General features: G+C 47.0%; 2 long non-coding RNA genes across 2 annotated transcripts in view; both read right to left on the bottom strand.

Annotated features, from left to right (window-relative positions):
• The window catches only part of LOC137553048 (uncharacterized), a 133,958-nt gene that overhangs the window by 56,908 nt on the left and 51,987 nt on the right, over positions 1–25,063 (bottom strand). The gene's annotated exons all lie outside the window — the stretch shown is intronic.
• On the bottom strand, positions 9,129–24,812 carry LOC137553037 (uncharacterized). The gene is made up of 4 exons (XR_011027206.1): positions 24,629–24,812; positions 11,330–11,455; positions 10,695–10,778; positions 9,129–9,204 (listed from the first exon to the last, which is right to left on the bottom strand). It is a non-coding gene; the product is annotated as an uncharacterized lncRNA (long non-coding RNA).

Raw genomic sequence — 25,063 nt, 5'->3', positions numbered from 1 at the left:
GGACTTACCTCCTCCAAGCAGACACAACACGACTGTACATTCAGTCTATTTATTAATGAACTCCAGATAAAACAAAGCAACGCGTTTCACGGGTCAGCGCCCGCTTCCTCAGGCAATAGAAAAAGGAGTTACAGCATCTAGCAAAACAAACAACACTCGGGAACACTCTGTGCCGAGTGTTGTTTGTTTTGCTAGATGCTGTAACAACCCCAGCTCCCCAGGGCCTATGCTGCATGCCAGGTACGACGGTGTCACGCCATCTTAGACATGTCTTGCCTCAAAGCGGAGAGTCACACTGGAGCAGCTCTCCTGGCTGCTCTGAACCAACAGGTGAATCAGTGGCTGACCCCAGAGGCGTAGCTAGGGCTTTCAGCGCTCGGGGACAAAGATTATTAATGTGCCCCCTAAGGTGAAGGCTGCACGGTGCCAAAAAAGAGAGTGGTCACATAATAAATGTGGGTGTGGTTATGGGTGGAGCCAAATTTAGCAGTAGTGTAAGCAGACCTGCCAAGCACGCTGTTGGATGAAAATACTTCTCCATTAAACATAATGTACTGATAAGCAATAACAGTAAACCAAATAGAAAAAAGCAAAAGAAGGGCAGAAAAGAACTCTATTGGTTTCAATGTTTTTTGAACATTTTTTAGAAACCATGCCATTGTAAAAGACAAGATTATAATTGCATAAAACCAAACAGTGCAATTTATAGCATCCTGAATGGGAGCATAAACATTTTATAAAACAGTAAGCAACTCTAGCAGCATTCTATGTTGTTTTGACAGAGAATCAAAATCTCATGCATTTAAATAAATTTAGCATATGTAAACCTTTACACATCTATGCATTATTATGCCTGAGAGTTAGCCATTATCAACCCCAAGATTGCCCAAATGTCCGTGTATTAAAAGGGCTGGGCATCCATCACATTGCACCTTTACTTTCACATTAATAATCATACCTATATACTCCATTGGGGATCAACGGGGGAATGCAGATCCGGTGCAACACTGCTTACATCATAGGAGGAGGATGAGAAGGAGAACCCATGACAGCCGGGCGCCCACCAAAATTAGCCGGGTGGAACACCCTGCTAAAAAAGAGCCTGGGGAGAACACTGTTACTTATCGATTTTACCCAACATGAAATTGCATCATGTGTACCACACTAGGTCTCAGCAGTTGATGTTGCTGTGCAATACCCAATAGTGAAATGTGTAACCCAACAGTAATGTGCAAAACCCAATAGTCAAAAATCACAGCAATTGAGGCTAGGTTCAAAGTGGGACGTGAGTAGTGATGAGACTTTGAACTAGAAACGCAGCAATACAATGTAACAAAAAAAAAACAAGGTGGTAACGCAGCTTAACGCTGTGTTACCATCTTCTAGAATAGATACAGTGGAGCACACAGGCAATGAAAAATGTATGCTTCCCTGTATCTGTAAAGTCTGCGTTAAGAGGTAACACACTGCAGCAGTGCTTTACAATATATAATGCAGAACCCGCAACGTCCTACTGTGAACCTAGCATCACAGGGTAATATAAATCACATAGAATAATAACAAAAGAATCAACTTCACCACAAACATTCAGAAATATTACAAGAAAAAAAAAGTGAAGCAGATGTAAGCCAAAGAAAAATCAGCTGCCCCACAAATGTTCAGAAGTATAAACAAGAGTGAAGTGGATGTAAACCATTTGAAAATATTAAAGAACCGCTGTCATGAATGTGGCTGGTTTAAAGGACCACTATTGCACTGCCAGGAGCAAACAAACTGTTCATGCCCAAGCTGTAAAAGAAAAAAAAGCAACCAGCTCAATGTAGCTTGAAATGGTGAGTTTAGAAAAATAGTTTCTTCATAGATCCTCAGACAGCAGAGATATCCACGGATGCATTCCCTGTGCAGTCCACTATCCTCACTGGAGGGTCAAGAGAGAGGACACTAGGCAAGGCTACATACAGACTTAACACCATTCTGACCTTGGGGATGGTTGAACCTCCAAGACTGTAGGTAGAATGAATATTTAGAATGTAAGCTTTTCATTAAAGAGCAATTTTCCTTGCCTTCGCTGCTGCAAATTTATCAATTATTTCCTCAAAATTGATGCTGTCGGTAACCTCCCGCTCCACACTCAACAAAGCCAAGGCTGACAATCTTTCCTGCCCCATGGATGATCTCAGGTAGTACATGATAAGTGTAACGATCAAAGATGTTACCTCTGTGGTGGAAAGCAGCGCAGCTGCTTTCACACCTGATGTCACCTCTGTGGCCACGCCATCCCGGGTGTCGCTTCCCGACTCAGGTGGGACAGGGTTTCTGTTGCACAGCAGCTTAGGTCCACACGCCTGCGCATGGAGCAAAAGGACCTTTATGGGCATAGGAGACAGATCAGCTGACATTGTGGTCAGCTGACTTCTACCTGTCAATCTACTTTGCAGGTTGGTTCAGCCCCTCGGGCAGGGCTGCTTGAATCTGCCTTCAGTATTTAAACCTGGAGTTGTTACTCTGTCCTTGTCTGTTGTGGTGAATACTTGCGTGTTAGCGCTCAGACCTTAGACTAGTTCCCAGGTGTTGATGCTAAGGATTTCACACCTAGTCTAGGATATTGCTACATTGCTACTGTTTATTTGTTAGACTAGTTCCCAGGTGTTGATGCTAAGGATTTCACACCTAGTCTAGGATATTGCTACATTGCTACTGTTTATTTGTTAGACTAGTTCCCAGGTGTTGATGCTAAGGATTTCACACCTAGTCTAGGATATTGCTACATTGCTACTGTTTATTTGTTAGACTAGTTCCCAGGTGTTGATGCTAAGGATTTCACACCTAGTCTAGGATATTGCTACATTGCTACTGTTTATTTGTTAGACTAGTTCCCAGGTGTTGATGCTAAGGATTTCACACTTAGTCTAGGATATTGCTACTGTTTATTTGTTAGACTAGTTCCCGGGTGTTGATGTCAAGGACTTCACACCTAGGCTAGGATATTGCTTATTGTATTGATCTTCTGTGTATGACTCTTAGCTAATACTCTGACCCTGTTCATGCTTTCTGATCCTGTACTTTCGCCTATCTGCCTTGCTAGTTGCTGAACCTCTGCCTGATTACCGATTGCTCTCTTGTCTCATGATTCTGTACCGATACTTACCTCTCTGTTGCCGAACCTTGCCTGTCAGACTATTCTACTCACCAGTGGGCCCTCGCCACTGGTGAGGTGCTAGCTTCACCAGCTCCGCTGGTGAAGTTGTTCTTTAGTGCAGTACTGTTTGCGTTTTCTACGCTTAGGCTGCAGTACAGTCTGAATCACCTGCTAGTGCAGTACTATTTGTATCTCCTGTTCCTAGGCTGCGGTGCAGTCTGAATCACCCGCTCCTCGGGAGATTCAATCTCAGTTTCAGTTTCCCCAGCTTGCTGGGGTTTTTACTTTTTTATACGGACGGCCTGTGTATCTTTAGTACCTCACCAGCATCTCTGGCGAGGTCTTGCCAAACTATACTGTTAACATATCTGCTAGTATGTTCTCGGAGAGCCCCGGAGGCCTGGGTTAGCTTCTGGCTGCCAGTTAAGCTAGCGCCTTGCCAGCTCCTCTAATAGGACTAGCCTGCTATCTGGTGAATGTCTATTAGTATCTGTCTGATTGGTTCTTGTCTCTCGCCGGCTTCCCTGGCAGAGACCAGCTATACTACCTCCGTATTCTCTGTCTCTATCCTTCCCAGCCCCACTGGGGAGCCTTTTGTCTAGTCTGCCTTGTTTGTATCCAGATTGTTCCTTACCAACTCCTCTGGTGAGGTCCTGTAAAACCATCAAACTTACGGTTGCACCAAACACTACACACTCTGCTCTTGGTCTTGCTATACTGGTATTATTGGTGATTCTGCGGATCACACATAATCGGGTATAGCGTCTGCATTGTTGGTGATTCCGCAGATTACCAATAATCAGACATCTGAGTTGTGGCACTACACCGTCACACTACTCCTAGGCTGCAAAACAGTCAGCTCCATCGGTTCCCCAGAGGAGCCTGAGTTTAGCACTACTGTGGTTCTCTCCTTATACTGTGCACCAAAACACTCTGCAGTACACTCTGAATCACTTGCTCCACAGGTGATTAGTTATCCAGCATTATTGTATTATACACATTAGCCCTCTTGCCTGCAGTACTGTCTGACTCACCCCGCTATTAGGTGAGCATCAGCTGCAGGCTGAGTCACCCGCTCCTCGGGTAGGCCTCTCATCTGAATTACTGTTACACCCAAACACGATCCTCCACTGGTTGTCACGTGTCAGGCTATACTAGTATTATTGGTGATTCTGCAGATCACCATATAATCAGGTATAGCATCTGTATTATTGGTGATACTGCAGATCACCAATGATCAGAGTTCTCTGTGTGCTGAAACCGATCGTTACAATAAGTTTTAACTTACTGAAAGATCTTTCACAACTGGCAATGGATGTTGCAACTGTCAGTAAGATATAAATGCCAACTCTCAGATTTGGAAAAACATCATCTTCATACTGCACAATGAATCGAAGGAGGTCCTCTGGTGTCAAAAGCTTAACATCAGCCCTTGTGTTCAGTAACATTTGGCAGTGAAGTATTTCACTGAACATCTCCAAGCCATCCTAGTCCGTATCATAAAAGCTTCCCATATCAATGCATCTTTGTTTCAAGGTAGTTTCATCAGTTGTGCACATCAGTTCTTTTATGTCTAAAAGAAAGCCAAAACTGGAGTCTAGTTTCTTCAAGCTGTTGAATCTGTCTCCCATTTCTGTATGTATTTTATCAATCATACTTTTCATCAGTCGCAGCATTTCTTTTTCTGCTGTAAGCCCTACATCCTCTGCTGTTTCTCCAGCCATTTTCTTCTTCTTCCTTGGCCGTCTCTCGACTTGGACATTGCAAGAACTGACAGTTTCTTTGATTCTGCAAGAGAAATATTGCATATGTCATCACTGTTTTCTAAGAAATACACTTGCAAAGCTTGAATATCTTGAGCAGCATTATGGAAATTCATGGTGTGGTCCTGAAGCCTTTTCTGAACCCGGTCAATCTTGGCAATTATAGTATTCCAGAATCGAAGAAGAACCAAAAATTCAAATGTTAAAATCCGATGTAATAACTGAACTGCATCACTTCTTGTTTCTGAATTTTCATTGTGATCTTCGGCAATATCTTCCAGTAGTTCTAGCAAGTCTTCTAGTTGACGGTGTATTGGTTTAACAGCTTCTACTCTGGCACTCCATCGAGTTTCTGACTCTGACTTCAAAGATACACCAAGTGCAGTTCTCAGTCTCTCCCATCGAAGAGTTGACAGTGAAAAGTAAAGATAGATAGCTTGCACAGTACAGAAAAATGTCACACCTGCAACCTCATGACTAACAGCATGAACCCCGACTAAATTAAAGGGATACTGTAGGGGGGGTCAGGGGAAAATGAGTTGAACTTACCCGGGGCTTCTAACGGTCCCCTGCAGACATCCTGTGTTGGCGCAGCCACTCACCGATGCTCAGGCCCCGCCTCCGGTTCACTTCTGGAATTTCAGACTTTAAAGTCTGAAAACCACTGCGCCTGCGTTGCCGTGTCCTCGATCCCGCTGATGTCATCAAGAGCGCACAGCGCAGGCCCAGTATGGTCTGTGTCTGCGCAGTACACTCCTGGTGACATCAGTGGGAGCGAGGACACGGGCGTGCAGGCGCAGTGGTTTTCTGACTTTAAAGTCAGAAATTCCAGAAGTGAACTGGAGGCGGGGCCGGAGCATCGGTGAGCGGCTGCGCCAACACAGGATGTCTGCGGGGGACCATTAGAAGCCCCGGGTAAGTTCAGCTCATTTTCCCCCGACCCCCCTACAGTATCCCTTTAAGTGTGTGGTTATCACAGTTCACAAATGTAGCTTTTGAATTAATTGCAGCAAGTCTTTGTTGCACTCCAGATTTGTAGCCAGACATTACAGCTGCATTATCGTAACACTGTGAGCAACAGTCTTCAAAGGGTAATTTATCCTTTTCCAGTTGTTGCAATATTATGTTTGCAATACTTGCTGCATCCTTTTTATGTGCTTGAATGAAGCCTAAAACAGATTCCCTCACAACCACAGTTTTATCTTCGAAGTTTACATCTACGTATCGAATGGTTTCTGACATTTGTTCTTGGTGAGCCACATCAGGCGTCGAGTCAAACATTATACCGTAGTATTTGGCTCTCTGTATGTCGTGGACAATTTTTTCCTTAACTGTAGTTGCTAGAAGCTGTATAAATTCATTTTGGATTTCCGGCGAAAGATAGGTTGGTGAACCAGGATGATGCTGCACATAAGAAAGGTGACTCTTCATAACCGGATCAAAATCTGCAACCAGCTTCAGCAGTTCTATAAAATTTCCAGGGTTTTTGCAACTCTCCCTGTTTTCAACGGTACTTTCTCTGTCGCCTCTAATTGCCAAATTTTGTTCAGCTAAATATTTTATGCAGCATAATACCCTTGTAAGCACTTGTCACCATTTTTCTTTCTCTGTAGCAATCTGCCTTTGAAGCTGTGCATCTATGAATCCTTCTTTTCTTATCAGCCTCCTTTCCATTTCCTTCCACGTCGTGAAAGAATCCCGATGCCTTTGGGAGTTTTCATGTGCAGTGATTTTTTCTGGTTTCTTCCAAATACGAAAATCATTTTCAGTTTCCTGTGAAGAACGGTTACTGACTTGTAACGATTGGGGAATTATCTCAGAGGTCAGCGCACAAGCTGTGCGCTGACACTGCGGAAATCCTCCACAAGCGTCTGAATAACAGAACGCAGCTTTGGTGCAATGCACCGGTAGAGGGGAATTCCCACCAGTAGATGGAGCTGTGGAGTGCAGAGGAATAAACCCTCTGCACTGCCACAGACACCAGATAGGAATTGTACGAGGGGAAACAATGCACAGCAAACAATAACAACCAGAACACCAAGGAAAATAACAAACGCACTCGCTAAATGCGGTCGCCGCACAAGAAGCGCAACAGCGACAAAACACGTTAATGGCGCGGTCTCCACACGAAAAGCGCAACAGAGACAAAACGCGCCAACCCTGACTAACAAAAGAACACAGGAAGCACAAACAAACAAATAACAGAACGCTTGCTAATCGGTTGCCTTACCTCAGGTAACAGCAAGCGTTTACTCCAGACCGACAGATAGACAGACAACAGGAACGAGTGAGAAAGGATCCACTGCTCTTCCGCAAGAGCGAGTGCGATCCGCACAACAAGACAGACAGAAGGAGTAACCAGCAGCAACCGCAGCTGAGGTTAAACTCCAAGAGAGAATACAGCGAGATCCACCGCCTCTAACGCTAGGGCGAGTGCGATCCAAACAGACAGAGGGATTTTCTGTCAGCCGCCGCTGGCGACAGAATAATCGCAACGACAAGACAAAACGATTCACTACCGCCAACCGCTGGCGACAGTGCAATAGCAAGGACAAAACAAAACGATTCACTACCGCCAACCGCTGGCAACAAGGCAAGTCAGAATAGGCAGTACAAATATAACACAGCCTGACTGCACTAAATAGGAATGCAAGTGGCACTCCCAAAGGGGAACTACTCTAAGCTAGCAATAACAGCCTACAATGAGCAGAGGGCTGAGACTCCAGGCAAGTTAGCAGGAACAAACCATCATGACCAGCAGGGAATTCTGGGAGGAAATGGTATTTATACTGCAAGCCATCAAAGGAAGCAACTAAGCAATTTGCATGACAAGTGGATGCAAATTCCTCACCAGAACAGCAGCTCTGAAACTCACAGAGTGAAGACAGGTCTCTTTTCTAGAGACCTGCAGCACTCAGACCTAAAAAATGGTCAAACTGCTGTCTGCCTGTGCAGACAGCAGAGCAGATCATTACATGACTACATCTTTGGATGGAAAAAGCATACAAGAGAAACAAAATGCTGCAGCCTCCAGAGGGGAATAAAGCAGCCAGGATCGACTTACTGTACCTCCTTTCCCTTTGCCTAATTGTTTTGTAAACCAAGCTGAAGTCATTGATCTATTATTTTGGGGCGAAAAAGGCCCAGCATTGTTCTGAAAAAAATCGACCCTTTCTCCACTATTTCTATGCGAAGTGAATCAGAAACAGTAGGTTTTCCCGATGCCAGGTCAAACTTTATATACTCAAAATCTTGATGTTGTATTACATCAGCTATGATCTGAGTACATTCTGGCGTCTGTTTAACTGGATCAGGGGAAACATCCAACTCTTCAGAATTTGATGAACTTTGACTTCCGGTTTCAACTACATCTGGCTGTGTGGAATCACTTTCACTACTGCTTGTCTCTTCTAAGTTTTCTTGTTCAAGTCTTACAGTAGAGTTGTAACGATCGGTGTCAGCACACAGAGAGAAGCTGATTATTGGTGATCTGCAGTATCACCAAGAATACAGATATATACCTGATTATTTATGATATGCAGAATCACCAATAATACAAGTATAACTAACCTCTGGACACCTGATAAAGTGTAAGTGTTTGGTGTAACAGTATATGAGCCTGGACCACCTGAGGAGCAGGTGACCCTAGACCGTATAACGAGTATCTCCTAGACAGGGTTGGAGATAACCAGAGAACCAGTGATTCCCTGAACTGCTGGGAGTCAGACTCTACTGCAGTCAAAGGACTCCTATGAGATAGAGTCCCTGACTGGATTGCAGAGAGGTCCCTCTGAAGGACAGGAAGTCCCTGCAGCTACTGGACACCCCACCGGGGGGGTGTCACAGGTAGAAGGGTCGGCCAGGCCGGGTCGGCAACACACGAGCAGATAAGGTACAGAGACAGGGATCAGCTTATCGTCCTGATCAGCTGATCCCTCTCCTACTGGCATAAAGGCCCTGCCTGTTAGCGCAGTAGCTCTCCATCTGTGTGCACTACTAGGCTCAGACAAACCAGACGCATGCTGCTGCGGAGAAACCGCCGGTCTGAACGCGGAACCAGCCGCCTCGCTGTCAGACTGCGTGGCGGTGTCTCAGCAATCCATTACAAGAGTCCTGTGATGTGTGTCTTCCTACATCCCCCACTGATTTTGATGTTGATTGTTCCAAATCGCTTCCTCTATTCAAAAATGCTGACAATATTTTACTTGACTTTGCACATTCTTCAGCTTGGACCTTCCTTCTTCTTCTTCCTTCTGCCCCACTTAATTTTTTCTTTTGTGCTCCTTTCATTGTACCAAATATCTGTAAAAAATAGAAATATAAAAATTATTAACAGATCATGTTGGAACTAAGGCTACGTTCACAGTGGTGCATTATTATGGATGCTTTGCAATGCAGGTTAGTATATTGCAATACACCACCTATGCAACATTCACAGTGCAGCAAGAGTGTTGCAGTATAACAGGTTGCAGCATTGTAACACATATCCACTAAATGTGCGTGTTAACAGTAAAAGTTAGCATACTTTCATTGTGTGCTTCTTTGTACCTGACACAACACGTGGATAACCTGCAACGATGCTGTCCTGATCCGTTACGCTCCTGCTGTCACAGGGAACGCAGCACAACGGACACTATGAACGTGGCCTTAACCTTCCTGGCGGTAAGCCCGAGCTGAGCTCGGGGTAAGCCGCCGGAAGGCACCGCTCAGGCCCCGCTGGGCCGATTTGCATAATTTTTTTTTTGCTGCACGCAGCTAGCACTTTGCTAGCTGCGTGCAGTGCCCGATCGCCGCCGCTACCCGCCGATCCGCCGCTATCCGTCGCGGCGCAGCCGCCCCCCCCCCCCCAGACCCCGTGCGCTGCCTGGCCAATCAGTGCCAGGCAGCTCTATGGGGTGGATCGGAATCCCCTTTGACGTCACGACGTCGATGACGTCGGTGACGTCATCCCGCCCCGTCGCCATGGCGACGGGGGAAGCCCTCCGGGAGATCCCGTTCTTTGAACAGGATCTCCGGATCTCCGATCGCCGGCGGCGATCGGAGGGGCTGGGGGGATGCCGCTGAGCAGCGGCTATCATGTAGCGAGACTTTGTCTCGCTACATGAAAAAAAAAAAAAAAAATTTAAAAAAAAAGATTTGCTGCCCCCTGGCGATTTTTTTGCAAACCGCCAGGAGGGTTAAAGTAAGTTCCAACATGATCAATTATAAATGTACTATTTCTATTGTTTACAAAATATTTTTTAACTATTATATTTTTGCAAAATAATTTTAACAATCTGAAAAACGCATTCTTTGGAGCAATCAGGATTGAAATCTGACGAAGGCTGCACAGCCAAAAGCTTACTCGTATTCTTTTACGTTAGACAGTAAATGGTATCATCCCATTTCAAAAAATCTACAGATTATTCTTTGAGGACACATAAAAGTAAATTACAAACAGTCAGCGCTGAGACATCACATATATTTACTTAGTACACTTATATACTAAATACAGAGAGATCCATGCATGTGCAGAAAACCCCAACTGAGCCTATTTCCTGCTGGAAATTCATAGCCGCTGGTGGAGGAAGAGAAGAAGCCACCTGCAACAAGTAAATATAACTTCTTACTGCTACAGACTCATTTGGCTGCACTAGGCAGCCAAACGAGATATGCCGACAGAGGCTGTCACTGCGCCAGCAGCCTAAAACGAAGCATTTTCGTTTGAAGCTGGCATTGGGTTAAAAAGGTTGGTTACAAAAATGCTACAAAAAAAATTACATTGCAAGTTATGTTAAGATAAAATCACTCACCCAGTGTAGAGCTTCTGAGTGGCTGAAGGCACAAAGAGCCTGTGGATGGAGGCCTGCTGTGATTTTTTACCAATGTCAGTGGAACTACAATCAAACACATGTAATAATTAGAATTATAGCTCCTCTGAGTCCACTCAGTAACTGGGCAAAATTAGTCAAAAAGTTCAAACTTCCAAGCTAAACAAGCTTCTTATAATAAAAATATTGAAAGGACAACTGCAAACTAGTCCACGTGTCACATTGTCAGTTCAATTCACAAATATTCCTCTATATATTCTTTTAAATTCACAGGTGTTAAAATGATCATGAAATGTCTGTGGGGCACATTAACTGGGTGGTGAACACCTGGATGATAGTAAAGAGGTATTAATTGACTGTGCTATGAATACATTACTATAATAATAATAACAATTACAATCAGAATAATTACAATAATAATTACAATAATAATAATAATAATAAGAAGAAGAAGTGATGACACTGGGCTAAGACTATAGTAGGATTAGATTGTGTGCTTCTCTGACTGAGGACACTTCGTGATTAAAGCTTTAACCTGTGTAATGGATACAGCAGTGCAATACACACATAATGAGGAAGAACATTACACTATGGTGGAAGGTTGGGATTGTACTCACCCAGTTAAGGGCTTGAGGCTGCCTGGAACAGTTGTGAAGTCCTGTCCTGGAGAGCCCAGTATCCTGGTCTGCAAGAAAACTGGAGACGTGGTAGTGCAGAGCTGATGTTGTGGCTGAAGGTTTGGTCTGGTGGTGACAGAAATTATAAGGGCAGGAATATTTAGAACAGATTGTCTATGCTATATGAATACATAATGATATGGTAACACAGCTATGACTATAGTAGGATTACATTATGTGCCACTCTGAGAACAGTCAGTGACATGACTATGTACTCTAAAGTGCTGCAGAAGATGTCAGTGCTATATAAATACATAATAATAATAATATGGTAGCATATTAGACTATGACTATGGTAGGATTAGATTGTGAGCTCCTCTGAGGATAGTCAGTGACATGACTATGCATTCTGTAAAGTGCTGCGCAACCTGTTAGTGCTATATAAATACATAATAATATTATGGTAGGACATTTGACTTTGACTATGGTAGGATTAGATTGTGAGCTCCTCTGAGGACAGTCAGTGACATGACTATGTACTCTGTAATGTGCTGCAGAAGATGTCAGTGCTATATAAATACATAATACTAATAATATGGTAGGACATATGGCAGGATTACACTAGGAGAGTGGTAGGATTAGATTGTGAGCTCCTCTGAGGACAGTCAGTGACATGACTATGTACTCTGTAAAGTGCTGCGCAACCTGTCAGTGCTATATAAATACATAATAATATGGTAGGACATATGGCAGGATTACACTAGGATTGTGGTAGGATTGTGGCAGCATTCACCAGAAAATAATCGCTATGTGCGCAGCATTCACCAGAAAAAAATAGCTATCTGGGCAGCATTCACCACCAGAAAATAATTGTCATGTGGGCAGCATTCACCAGAAAATAATCGTCATGTGGGCAGCATTCACCAGAAAATAATCGCTATGTGATGAGCATTCACCAGAAAATAATCACTATGTGGGCAGCATTCACCAGAAAATAATCTGTATGTGGGCAGCATTCACCAGAAACTAATCGCTATGTGATGAGCATTCACCAGAAAATAATCGTTAAGTGGGCAGCCTTCACCAGAAAATAATCGCTATGTGGGCAGCATTCACCAGAAAATAATCGTCATGTGGGCAGCATTCACCAGAAAATAATCGTTATGTGGGCAGAATTCACCAGAAAATAATCCATTTTCCCCTAGTATATATGACATGATGATATGTATGTATGTATGTCATATATACACCTTCTTAACCCCCCCCACCTCACCTCCTCCAATCAACTATATACCCAACCTTCCAGCATGTTCCATTAACTGTTTATAGGAATATATGAGATGATTAACTGTTTATAACCCCCCCCCCCCAGGCTCACACTTACCCACCCTCAGTATGTACCTTCCAGCATGTTCCACCATTACTGTTTAAAACCCCCCCCCCCCCCAGGCTCACCCAGCCTCCGTCAGTATGTATCTTCAAGCATGTTCCACCATTACTGTTTATAGCCCCCCCCCCCCCCAGGCTCACCCACCCTCCCTCAGAATGTACCTTCCAGCATGTTCCACCATTACTGATTATAGCCCCCCCCCCCCCAGGCTCACACTCACCCACCCTCCCTCCCTCAGTATGTACCTTTCAGCATGTTCCACCATTACAGTTTATAGCCCCCCCCCCCCAGGCTCACCCACCCTCCCTCAGTATGTACCTTTTTAGCATGTTCCACCATTACTGTTTATAGCCGCCCCCCCCCCCCCCCCCCCAGGCTCACGCTCACCCACCCTCCCTCAAGATAGGCCTTCCAGCATGTTCAACCACCATATATGCCCCCAGCCCCCCCCCCCCCCAAGATAGGCCTTCCCAGCATGTTCAGCCACCATATAGCCCCCTCCCCCAAGATAGGCCTTCCAGCATGTTCAACCACCATATAGGCCCCCAGCCCCCCCAAGATAGGCCTTCCAGCATGTTCAACCACCATATAGGCATGGGCCTTCCAGCATGTTCCACCATTATGGTTTATAGCCCCCTGTCACGGACGGTTGCGGGGCCGCAGGCGCGTCCTGTAACCGCCCGTGAAGAAAAGCGATCGCACTCGATTCTCTGCGTCGATTGCGCTTCAAATCGATAGAATCTGGATTTATTGTGTAGGAGGTCTGCAGTCCTTTCTTAGCAGAGGAATAGCATCACCTTAACTGCAGGATGGCTCTTTTGATATGCTAATGAGCCTGGGCCCAGAGAGTCCCTGGCTTCAAGCTGTGCTGATGGCCCATCCATCAGGTATAAGGTGACAAACACCATGACAGAACCAATTTAGAGTGAGGAAACTCAGACACTCCGACTCCTTTTCCCAGCAGGGAGCCGACATGTGGCTTGCTGCTGCCAACTTCAAAGAACCTTTGCCTGGGAATGACCTGGTATAAATCCCAGGGGTCTCTCATATTCCATAAATTGCTATATGTATCATATTTTCTGTGTTGCCAGGCTGGCAGACCCTCCAAACTAACAGAGCAGGTAGGGCCCTGCCTGGCGTTGGTTCTGAGAACATTTCAGAACCTTCTGAGGTAAAGACTGCCCGTTAGGCAGTCCAACAGTGCCCTAATGGTACCACAGGGGTCCCACCCCTCATGTTTGGTATCAGACTGCTGGGTACATCGAGGCAGATCTGAAAATATTAGTAAATCTGCCCTGACCTGTACGGTTCTGTGAGATAGAGCCCATATATGGGTAGATATGATTTCTAGCCCCAGTACAAGAGGAGGGCTCATCTCATCTTTGAAGGAGGTGTATAGCTCCCCGCCCTCACTCCCTCCTACTGAAGCAGGGGCATAAGAATGGCTGAGGACCCAAACTCAGGGTCCTCCACTCTGAACCATCTTGCACTCATCAGATGCCAGCTTGAGGATATGCTGGCATCCACCTGGTCTGAACTCTGAACTCTGGACTTTAAAACCAAGGACTTTATGATTCTTCCCACAATAAGGACATCTTTCCAGGAACTAAGTATTTTTCTCCCTTCTTTTATTTTTCATACTGGCTATTACTGTTTTCATAATTGTTGATTTTCATAATTGTCTGTATATATTAATTATTTATATTGCGTGAATAAACGACTTTCTCCAAGTCATTCACTTTCCGCTACCCTGCTTATCAGCACACACAGAACTGATCCCGGGTCTCTGAAGATACGCTACTGTTTGTTTGTCGTTGGCTAGACAGAATATCGTGTGTTTAACCGTTTTATTCGCAGGATTAGTCAGTCAGTTAGTGGGCCCCACGGTCCCATAGTAACCGCGGTGGTGGCAGTTTACTCTGAACCAGTGGGTGACGTTGTAATCACCCGTGTCTCACAGGCTCCCTTCTGAGCTGTCTGCGGCTAATTCTTAACGGTTCCTGCGCATTGACTGCGACCAGAGTTCGCACGATCTGTGCGCTGGCATCGTTTAGAAGGCTAAGTGCGGTCAGCCACTAGAGCTCCTGTGACAGTGGTGGCAGCGGTGGGATCTGTGTTGTGCTGAAAGTATCTGCGATAGCGCTAGCGCTATCGAGAAACGAACTAATTCGTTGGTGTAGCTGGAAGGCAATATATTATTTATATATACAGAGAGACTGTGTAGCCAGTACCCCTCCCCAAAAGTTTTATTTTATTTGGCATGGAAATGTCCGGGAACTACCAGAACATGTGCCTAGCAGACCTGGAAAATCTTTGCGAAGAGAGGGGCATTGGCATCCTCCGCAAGAACAAACGGGACCTGATAGCAGACTTGTCCAGATGGGATGCCCAGCAACTGCGGGAGCCGGGAGTGTCCGCTGAAGTGGATACCAGCCCATCTGACAGTCTAGGGGAACCAGAGACTGAGACTCCTGACCGTACAGAGGTTGTGCATCCTGAGGGCCCTGCATCAACAGTTACGCAGGAGAATGTCAGTGTGGACCCCAACCCCAGAGTTTCTGAAAGTACTCGCCCGGAACCTGCCAGTACTGGACTGTCCGTTTGTACTGATCCGCTAATGCAGCAGGCATTACAAAAGCTGATGGACACTGACCTGGAAAAGTACATGCAGTACATGGAAGCACGAGAGGAACGGGAGCGCCAATCTGCCGAGGCGCGGGAGAGACGACAGCATGAGCTCAACATGGCAAAGGTTCAACAGGCCAGCCGGAGTTCACCGCCCAGCCTCCCTACCGAAGGAGCTGCAGCACCCGTAAGTGCAAAATTTAAATTTGCTAATATTGAAAAAGACACAGACATTGACTTGTTTTTGCGGTCTTTTGAAAAAGCATGCCGTCAGTATCGTCTGTCCCAAGACCAGTGGGCCAGACATCTGACACCTTTGCTGCGCTACAAAGCGCTTGATGCCTTCGCAGAATTGCCTGCGGAGAAGGATAATGATTATGCTGCTATAAAAGACGCTATCATTACTAAGTACCAGCTGACGCCAGAAGCCTATCGGAAGAAGTTCAGGGCCTGGCAGAAAAAGTCTTCTGATTCGTACCGAGATGTGGCCAGCAGCTTGCTCACCACACTCCGCCAGTGGACACTAGGCCTCACCAAAGGGTCTTATGGCGTCCTGGAGGACTTGATAGTCCTCGAACAATTTCTGAACATTTGCCCTGCTGATGTACGACAGTTTGTGCTAGAACGCAGGCCGGCTTCAGCCACTGTCGCTGCAGACCTTGCTGAGACTTTTGCAACTACCCGGGTGGCTGATACCCGCAGAACTGTCCCATCCAGCTGGAGAGGAGGTCAGCCCAACACCTCGGCAGACCCTCCTGCCCCTGTGAGCCGTCCGCCACAGAGGCCACCCAGCGCAGCTGCTGCACCCAGGCCTGCAGCGCCTGGAGAGGTCACCTGTCACTACTGCCGCCAGCCCGGACACATGAAATTCGACTGTCCGGAGCGGAGACAGACACCACCAGCACCTGGATCATCTGCATCACCTGCACCTCACCCACAGCAGAGGCAGCCCGCCAGCGAACCACAGCCTGGATCATCCGATTTTGTCCTGTTTGCCCGCGGAAAGGAAATCCGCGATCGAACCGACCAGCAGCAACTTGTTAGAGTGAACGGCAAAGTTGTCACCGGATTTCGAGACACCGGAGCTGACATCACGTTAGTTCACTCACATCTTGTGCCAAAGGAGAGCATCAGCTCCAGCCGATCCCTTGCCCTTACTGGAGTAGAGGGCACCCTTTTCCACATAGCCCACGCCAGAGTGAAGCTGGATTGGGGAGTGGGAGGGGTCCACGAAAGGGTTGTTGGGGTTATGAAGGATCTCCCAGTCCCTGTGTTGCTAGGGACTGATTTGGGCAAGCTTGTGTCCTACTATGAACCTGCCACGACCGCCTTGTCGCTCACGGAAGGAGACGGACTCTCCACCCACCACCAGGTACTTTATACACTTGGGGGAGCACCAGGGGGAGGTGGGTTAAATGTGCCCAGTTCAAGGGTACCCGGTTCAATAGTGCCTGCTTCAAAGGCACCTGAGTTTGATGTACAGACGGTCTGTTGTGATGATGCTGTAACTGTACCTGAGTTTACTGTACAAACTGTCTGTGATGAAAATGTTCCTGTTACTGTTATAAATGCTTGTGACAATGATGTAGGTAATGCCAATATGTGCCATTCTGACAGTGTACCTGTGCTAGCCATACCGCGCAGCTGCACTGCTCGGAACCCGAGCCCAGAACAGGTGGAGGGGGTTCCGGCCTCCTCCCCCTCCTCTGACCGCAGGGATGAGACCTTTCAGCCGCTGGCCTCGTGTGACATGAGCCAGTTGGCTGAAACTGACAGCGCCGTATTCTCAGCCGCACTACAAAGTGACCCAAACCTGGAGGTGCTCCGGCGGCAAGCCGCTGAGCCCCTCGCAGACGGGGCCGCTTTCAAGGTGTACTGGGAAGGTGGGAGACTGTACAGTGAGTCTGTACAGCCCCCTACCGGTAGATCACACGCGAATACCAAATGGCTTGTGGTCCCGAGTGCGTTCAGGGGACATGTGCTGAAATCCGCACATGGTAATCCTCTGACAGGGCACTCGGGTGTCCGCAAGACACTTGCCGGTATTCGGAAACAGTATTATTGGCCCCGGATGAACAGGGATGTAGCGAACTACTGCAGGGCATGTGCCGTCTGTCAGGAGCTGGGAAGGTCCAGGGATTCCCGCGGGGTTCCCTTGGGTCCACAGCCACTTGGCAGGGGAACCCTGCGTGGGCTGGCTGTTGACCTAACCAACCCACTGCCCGTTGTCAGCAGTCCCGGCAGACACCACGTCCGACTGCAGTGGCGCAAACGCCCTGTCCAGAACGGTCCATGTCGGGTCAACCCTGAGGGTAGCAGACTGCGACCGGTCCAGGGGAACCGAGCCACAGGCTCCAATAGGTTTTCCCGCCGCACCGGCAACCCGAGACCCGTCAGCCAGGTTGGCCGACCCGCAGCGGGCAGCCGACCCCAGAGCGCCAACGGGGAACTAGATCAGATCTCGCAGGTTAGCGGCAACGACACACATCTTGCTGATAAATGTCTATCTGCCTTCTCCCCAGGGAGGGCTGTCACGGACGGTTGCGGGGCCGCAGGCGCGTCCTGTAACCGCCCGTGAAGAAAAGCGATCGCACTCGATTCTCTGCGTCGATTGCGCTTCAAATCGATAGAATCTGGATTTATTGTGTAGGAGGTCTGCAGTCGTTTCTTAGCAGAGGAATAGCATCACCTTAACTGCAGGATGGCTCTTTTGATATGCTAATGAGCCTGGGCCCAGAGAGTCCCTGGCTTCAAGCTGTGCTGATGGCCCATCCATCAGGTATAAGGTGACAAACACCATGACAGAACCAATTTAGAGTGAGGAAACTCAGACACTCCGACTCCTTTTCCCAGCAGGGAGCCGACATGTGGCTTGCTGCTGCCAACTTCAAAGAACCTTTGCCTGGGAATGACCTGGTATAAATCCCAGGGGTCTCTCATATTCCATAAATTGCTATATGTATCATATTTTCTGTGTTGCCAGGCTGGCAGACCCTCCAAACTAACAGAGCAGGTAGGGCCCTGCCTGGCGTTGGTTCTGAGAACATTTCAGAACCTTCTGAGGTAAAGACTGCCCGTTAGGCAGTCCAACAGTGCCCTAATGGTACCACAGGGGTCCCACCCCTCATGTTTGGTATCAGACTGCTGGGTACATCGAGGCAGATCTGAAAATATTAGTAAATCTGCCCTGACCTGTACGGTTCTGTGAGATAGAGCCCATATATGGGTAGATATGATTTCTAGCCCCAGTACAAGAGGAGGGCTCATCTCATCTTTGAAGGAGGTGTATAGCTCCCCGCCCTCACTCCCTCCTACTGAAGCAGGGGCATAAGAATGGCTGAGGACCCAAACTCAGGGTCCTCCACTCTGAACCATCTTGCACTCATCAGATGCCAGCTTGAGGATATGCTGGCATCCACCTGGTCTGAACTCTGAACTCTGGACTTTGAAACCAAGGACTTTATGATTCTTCCCACAATAAGGACATCTTTCCAGGAACTAAGTATTTTTCTCCCTTCTTTTATTTTTCATACTGGCTATTACTGTTTTCATAATTGTTGATTTTCATAATTGTCTGTATATATTAATTATTTATATTGCGTGAATAAACGACTTTCTCCAAGTCATTCACTTTCCGCTACCCTGCTTATCAGCACACACAGAACTGATCCCGGGTCTCTGAAGATACGCTACTGTTTGTTTGTCGTTGGCTAGACAGAATATCGTGTGTTTAACCGTTTTATTCGCAGGATTAGTCAGTCAGTTAGTGGGCCCCACGGTCCCATAGTAACCGCGGTGGTGGCAGTTTACTCTGAACCAGTGGGTGACGTTGTAATCACCCGTGTCTCACAGGCTCCCTTCTGAGCTGTCTGCGGCTAATTCTTAACGGTTCCTGCGCATTGACTGCGACCAGAGTTCGCACGATCTGTGCGCTGGCATCGTTTAGAAGGCTAAGTGCGGTCAGCCACTAGAGCTCCTGTGACACCCCCCGCCCCCCCCAGGCTCACCCACCCTCCCTCAGTATGTACCTTTTTTAGCATGTTCCACCATTACTGTTTATAGCTGCCCCCCCCCCAGGCTCATGCTCACCCACCCTCCCTCAAGATAGGCCTTCCAGCCCCCCCCCCCCCCCCCCCAAGATAGGCCTTCCCAGCATGTTCAGCCACCATTTAGCCCCCTCCCCCAAGATAGGCCTTCCAGCATGTTCAACCACCATATAGGCCCCCAGACCCCCCAAGATAGGCCTTCCAGCATGTTCAACCACCATATAGGCATGGGCCTTCCAGCATGTTCCACCATTACGGTTTATAGCCCCCCGCCCTCCCAGGCTCACCCACCCTCCCTCAGTATGTACCTTTTTTAGCATGTACCACCATTACTGTTTATAGCTGCCCCCCCCCCCCAGGCTCATGCTCACCCACCCTCCCTCAAGATAGGCCTTCCAGCATGTTCAACCACCATATATGCCCCCAGCCCCCCCCCCCCCCCAGATAGGCCTTCCCAGCATGTTCAACCACCATATAGGCCCCCCAGCCCCCCCCCCCCCAGATAGGCCTTCCAGCATGTTCAACCACCATATAGGCCACCCAGCCCCCCCCCAAGATAGGCCTTCCAGCATGTTCAACCACCATATAGGCCACCCAGCCCCCCCCCCCCCAGGCGCTTTGGTCCCGGACCTGGGCTCAGCCAGTGGGCTGCCTGCTTCACCTGTGACCACTGACCTGGCTGATTTACAATCCGGTCCGGCTGCTGCTTCCTCCCCACTGGGCTCCACGCACAGCACGTCCACGCTGTATGCCTGCCTGTTTGGCCTCTAGAAGGATGAGGCTGGGCTGGGGCTCAGGGGCTGGGCTGGCTCGCTGGCGGCACCTCTTCTGCTGACCGCCGCTCTGCGCAGCGTTCCAATTCTATATGGACGCTGTGCAACGGTGCGGCGATCATGACGTGTGACGTCAGTGACGTCACTCGCTGACTGGGGAAACCCGGCCCAGCTGGCGGTGAGCGCTGCATAGCAGCGTATCGATAAAATAAATTTATTAAAAAAAAGACACTGCAGCTCAGCTGGGGGCGCCCTTGGGGACCTAGCGCCCAGGGGCACTTGTCCTACCCCCGACCCCCCAAGCTACGCGTCTGGCTGACCCCGCACCAACTGGAGATCGGCAACGTGGTGTGTGACAATGGCAGAAATCTAATTTCGGCTTTGAAGTTGACACATGTACCCTGCATGGCACATGTGCTCAATCTCGTAATTCAGAGATTTGTGTCTAAGTACCCAGACTTACAGGACAGCCTAAAGCAGTCCAGGAAGGTGTGTGGGCATTTCAGGCGGTCTTACACGGCCATGGCACGCTTTGCCGATATTCAGCGGAGAAACAACTTGCCGGTGAGACGCTTGATTTGCGATAGCCCAACTCACTGGAATTCGACCCCCCTGATGTTCCACTGCCTGCTACAACAGGAGAAAGTCGTCAAACAGTATCTCTACAACCAGAGCTGTCACAATTTGCCATCCAACTTCTGTCTTGCCCTGCCTCAAACATCCTGTCAGAAAGGACCCTCAACCCAGCTGGAGGCATTGACACTGAAAAGGGAAGTCGCCTAAGTCAAAAAAGTGTTCAGTACCTCACCTTTATTAAAATGAATGAGGCATGTATCTCGGAGGGCTACTGCCCGCCCGAAGACTAAGTCAGTCCCCGCACACAGCATCTCTGCCTGCATGCCGTGTGACTGCCTGCCCCATGACTAAGTCGCTCTCCACACAGCATCACTGTCTGCAGGCCGCTTGACTGCCTTCTCCGCCACCACCAACAGGGTCCAGGACTCCAGGCGGATTCCTGAATTTTTAAGGCTGCTGCTAGCAGCGGCCGTTATAATAATTTTTCTGGTGCGTGTACATGCCTGCCTAATTTTTCTGGCTGCACTGCAGCTGCAACAACAAAACAAAAGGCATGTACATGTGTCAATTTCCCTTCGTGATTGTTACCTTGCCACGGGGTGAAGGGGCTTGCGTATCACAATAAGGCAATGACCTATGGCTATATGAGTCTCGGGGGGTGGCAAACCCAAGATAATAAGGTCGTTGCTTCATTGTGGACAGACCAAATTCGATCAGCTGGACAGTGACTGTTGTTCTGTCATTGAGCTACCTCAGCCTGGTGACCATATGGGCTTGAAAACCGCCATCGCCTGCACTCTCGCCATGGTGCGCACCAGTCCAGCACGGCCGTCACAACACAAACAGCTGTTTGGGGTGCGTTACACAGTGAGTTTGGTGTGTCAGTGTGAAGCAGTACTTAAATTACATTCCCTGATTGATGTATACACATGCAAGATGTTTTAAAGCACTTTAGGCCTTCAATTTAGCATGCAATGTGATTTCTGCCCTTAAAACGCTGCTTTGCGTCAAATCCAGATTTTTCCCCGGGACTTTTGGCGTCCATCCCACTCATCCATGTAAAAACTCAGATGTTAGACCCCTTGAAACATCTTTTCCATCACTTTTGTGGCCAGCATAAATGTTTCTAGTTTTCAAAGTTCGCCTCCCCATTGAAGTCTATTGCGGTTCGCAAAAGTTTGCATGTTCGCGAACATTCACAGAGGTTTGCGAATGCGGTTCGCGAACCAAAAATCGGAGGTTCGGGCCACCACTACTTCTAATTTTCACTTTCTCTCAGCAGCTGAATACATTCACCTATCATAACTGTTAACTCCCCTGTGTTAAAGTAAGAGGTTGTAGCAGAGTTTACAAAAATTCATGTCATATTCATCATTATTTTACCCCGAATATTTTTGTTAAAAATTAAAATAAATATGACACCTGTAAGCTATTAGGAAGGTTTTATGTAAATTATTCTACAAATAAGACTTCAGATGGAACGTTATTTCCTAAATATTACACACCCTAGCAATTTCTCAAAGTTTCCAATCAGTTTTATCATAATTGGGGAAAAATTTAACATATGTGTGTGGTACATTGGTCATATTTTTGAAATGTTACAATCAGTTAGAAAAATTGATTGCAATTCTTAAATTGAACAGATATTTAAAAAATTGTATGGTGTGTGGCCACCATTAGATTTTGCCACAGATTCCATTGCTCCACTTCAAAGCACACCTGAACTGAGAGGGATATGGAGGCTGCCATATTTATTTCCTTCTACACAATACAGATTGTCTGGCTGTCCTACTGAGCCTCTGTTTCTAATACTTTTAGCAATAGAACCTGAACAAGTATGCAGACCAGATGTTTATGACTGAGGTATGATTAGATTAGCTACATGCTTGTTTCGGGTGTGTGATTCAGACACTTTTGCAGCCAAAGCCATCAGCAGGACTGCCGGGTAACTGGTATTGTTTAACCTCTTAAACCTATCTGGACGTCTATAGTTGCAGGCTCCCGCGGCTCATTCCCGGTAGCACTTACAGGGAATCAATTGGTGAAAGGGAACATGTGTTCCCCGAGCTAACCAAAGCCCCTGTGAATGAATCAACATGCCTCAAATTACAAGGCATGTTGATTCATAAAAGTGAAAGTAAAAATGTAATTAAAAAGATTGTTCACTTCTTGGTAACTTCCCATATAGTGACTTAAAAGTAAAAAAATAAATACATTCAAGGTTTATTAAAACCTTATTACTTCCCTCCCCCAGCTACCAATCATAAACATGTGCAAAAAAGAAAAAAAAAGTGACAAAAATACATGATTAGTTACCTTAGGGTCTGAGCTTTTTTTAATATGTACGTAATGAGGGTATATTACTGTTATTTTAAGAAATAGGGGCTTGTAATTGTTGATTGGGTACATAACATGCAAAACAGAAAAAAATACACCTTTATTTCCAAATAATATGTTGTTGCCATATATTGCACTAGGAGCATAATTTAAATGTTGTGATAGCCAAAACAACTGGGCAAATAAAATGTGTGGGTTTTATATATAGTAGCTTTGTTTATTTTAAAATGATAGAGGATGTAATTTAACCATTTCACAACTGAGGGGTTTTACCCCTGAAACACCAGCGCGATTTTTCCCTTTCAGCGCTGCTTCCATTCCAGTATTGATGTACTATGATTGGTTATTGGGGACTGGAGAGTCCCCATAACCAATCATTGTACTGCAGAGCCGGGGTGTGTGCGCGCGCGTGGGTCGCGGGGGCGCGCGATCGCGCGCTGCACGTTTGTTTACCTTACATTATTTTGAATGAAGACGGCTTCTGTTTGAAGCCGTCTTCATTCTACTCGCAATCGGCGAGGCTAATTGGATTTAGGAACGCTTGTTCCTAACATCCAATTAGTCACCTGCTGTGCGGGCTGGCTGGAGTGTGCGCGAGAGTTCCCCGCCCACTCCCAGCCTGTAAACAAACAAGTGCGCCTTTCTCCGTCCCTGGGGGTGAAGCGGTGCGCAGAGGGACGGAGAAATTTAGCACTGGGTGGGTGAAGTGGTTAAAAAAGTGTATTTGTTTTTTTTTCTTTCCCTATAAAATGCATAGAAAATGAAGTAATTACTGAAAACAAGTACCGTATATACTCGCATATAAGCCGACCCGCATATAAGCCGAGGTACCTACTTTCTCTCACAAATCAGGAAAAAGTCATTGACTCGCATATAAGCCTCCTAAGCAGTATAGGCCCCTCCACAGTATAAATAGCCAAATGTACCTCCACAATGAAGCACCCCCAGATCCAATTTAAATAGCAAGCTGTGCCCCTAGTATGAGGTGGTCCATTCTCCCTGTAGCCATATGTGCCCCCAGTAGGCTGCCCCCTCTCCATAGCCAGCACCATACTTATCATTGCAAGCTATGTACCTTATAGTGACTGACACAGACTTATGCAGGACACGTGCACATTATTCAAAAAGTATGTACATATTGTAACCTAAACCAATAAAGTGCAATATGCAATCCATGAATGTGATCTAATTTGCAATAGGAAAAAATGCATGAGAAAATTCAATAAACAATACATCATATACTATGCAACCAGGCTGTCATAAATCAGAAAGGGTCAAGTGCAGTATATATAGGAAATTGTGCAAAACAAAGACTGCAGCAGCAGCCAAAGAAAAATGGATGTCCAGAAGTGTAACCAATGAATAAAGTGCCAAGTGTAAGTGGAAAAGGAGAGAAAGAAACACATGCAGCAGCAGTAAAGAGTTAATGAAAAGATTGTGCACTCTGTGCAAAGCACAGTGAAAGTGAAAGTGTTGCCGAGCAGACTAGGCTGCTGAATGACTGAGATATAAAGCAGAACAGGGAGGGCAAGAGTGTGCAGCAATAAATCACCAAATCTGGATGGAAGCTGTTCTGCTGTTCTCTGTTCCACGATCCATTCAGCTGTTCAACTCTGCTCCGTGTCGGCCATCTGATCAGCTGTTTACTTTGCTCTATTCCCATGTAATTAGCTGCTCTCCCCTGCACCGTGTGGCTATGTGATCATCTGTAATCTCTGCACCGTGAGGCCTTGTAATTAGCTGTTCTCCCCTGCATCGTGCTGCCATGTGATCAGCTATTCTTCTCTGTACTGTCTGGCCAGCCAGCCACGTGTTCAGCTGTTTCCCTCTGCTCTGTTTGATCATGTGATCAGCGTTTCCCCTCTGCTCTGTTCGGCCATCCAATCATCTGTTCTCCTCCCTCCTGCTAACCAATCCAGTAAGCTCTCCCCGCCTGCCATCCACTGCGGGGAAGCATGTTGCTCGCATTACCGCTGCACTCCTTTCC

The sequence above is a fragment of the Hyperolius riggenbachi genome, chromosome 1 (assembly GCF_040937935.1).
Source record: "Hyperolius riggenbachi isolate aHypRig1 chromosome 1, aHypRig1.pri, whole genome shotgun sequence".
NCBI lineage: Eukaryota > Metazoa > Chordata > Amphibia > Anura > Hyperoliidae > Hyperolius > Hyperolius riggenbachi.
The sequence above is the reverse complement of the archived record's forward strand: the minus strand, read 5'-3'. Positions and strand labels throughout refer to the sequence as shown.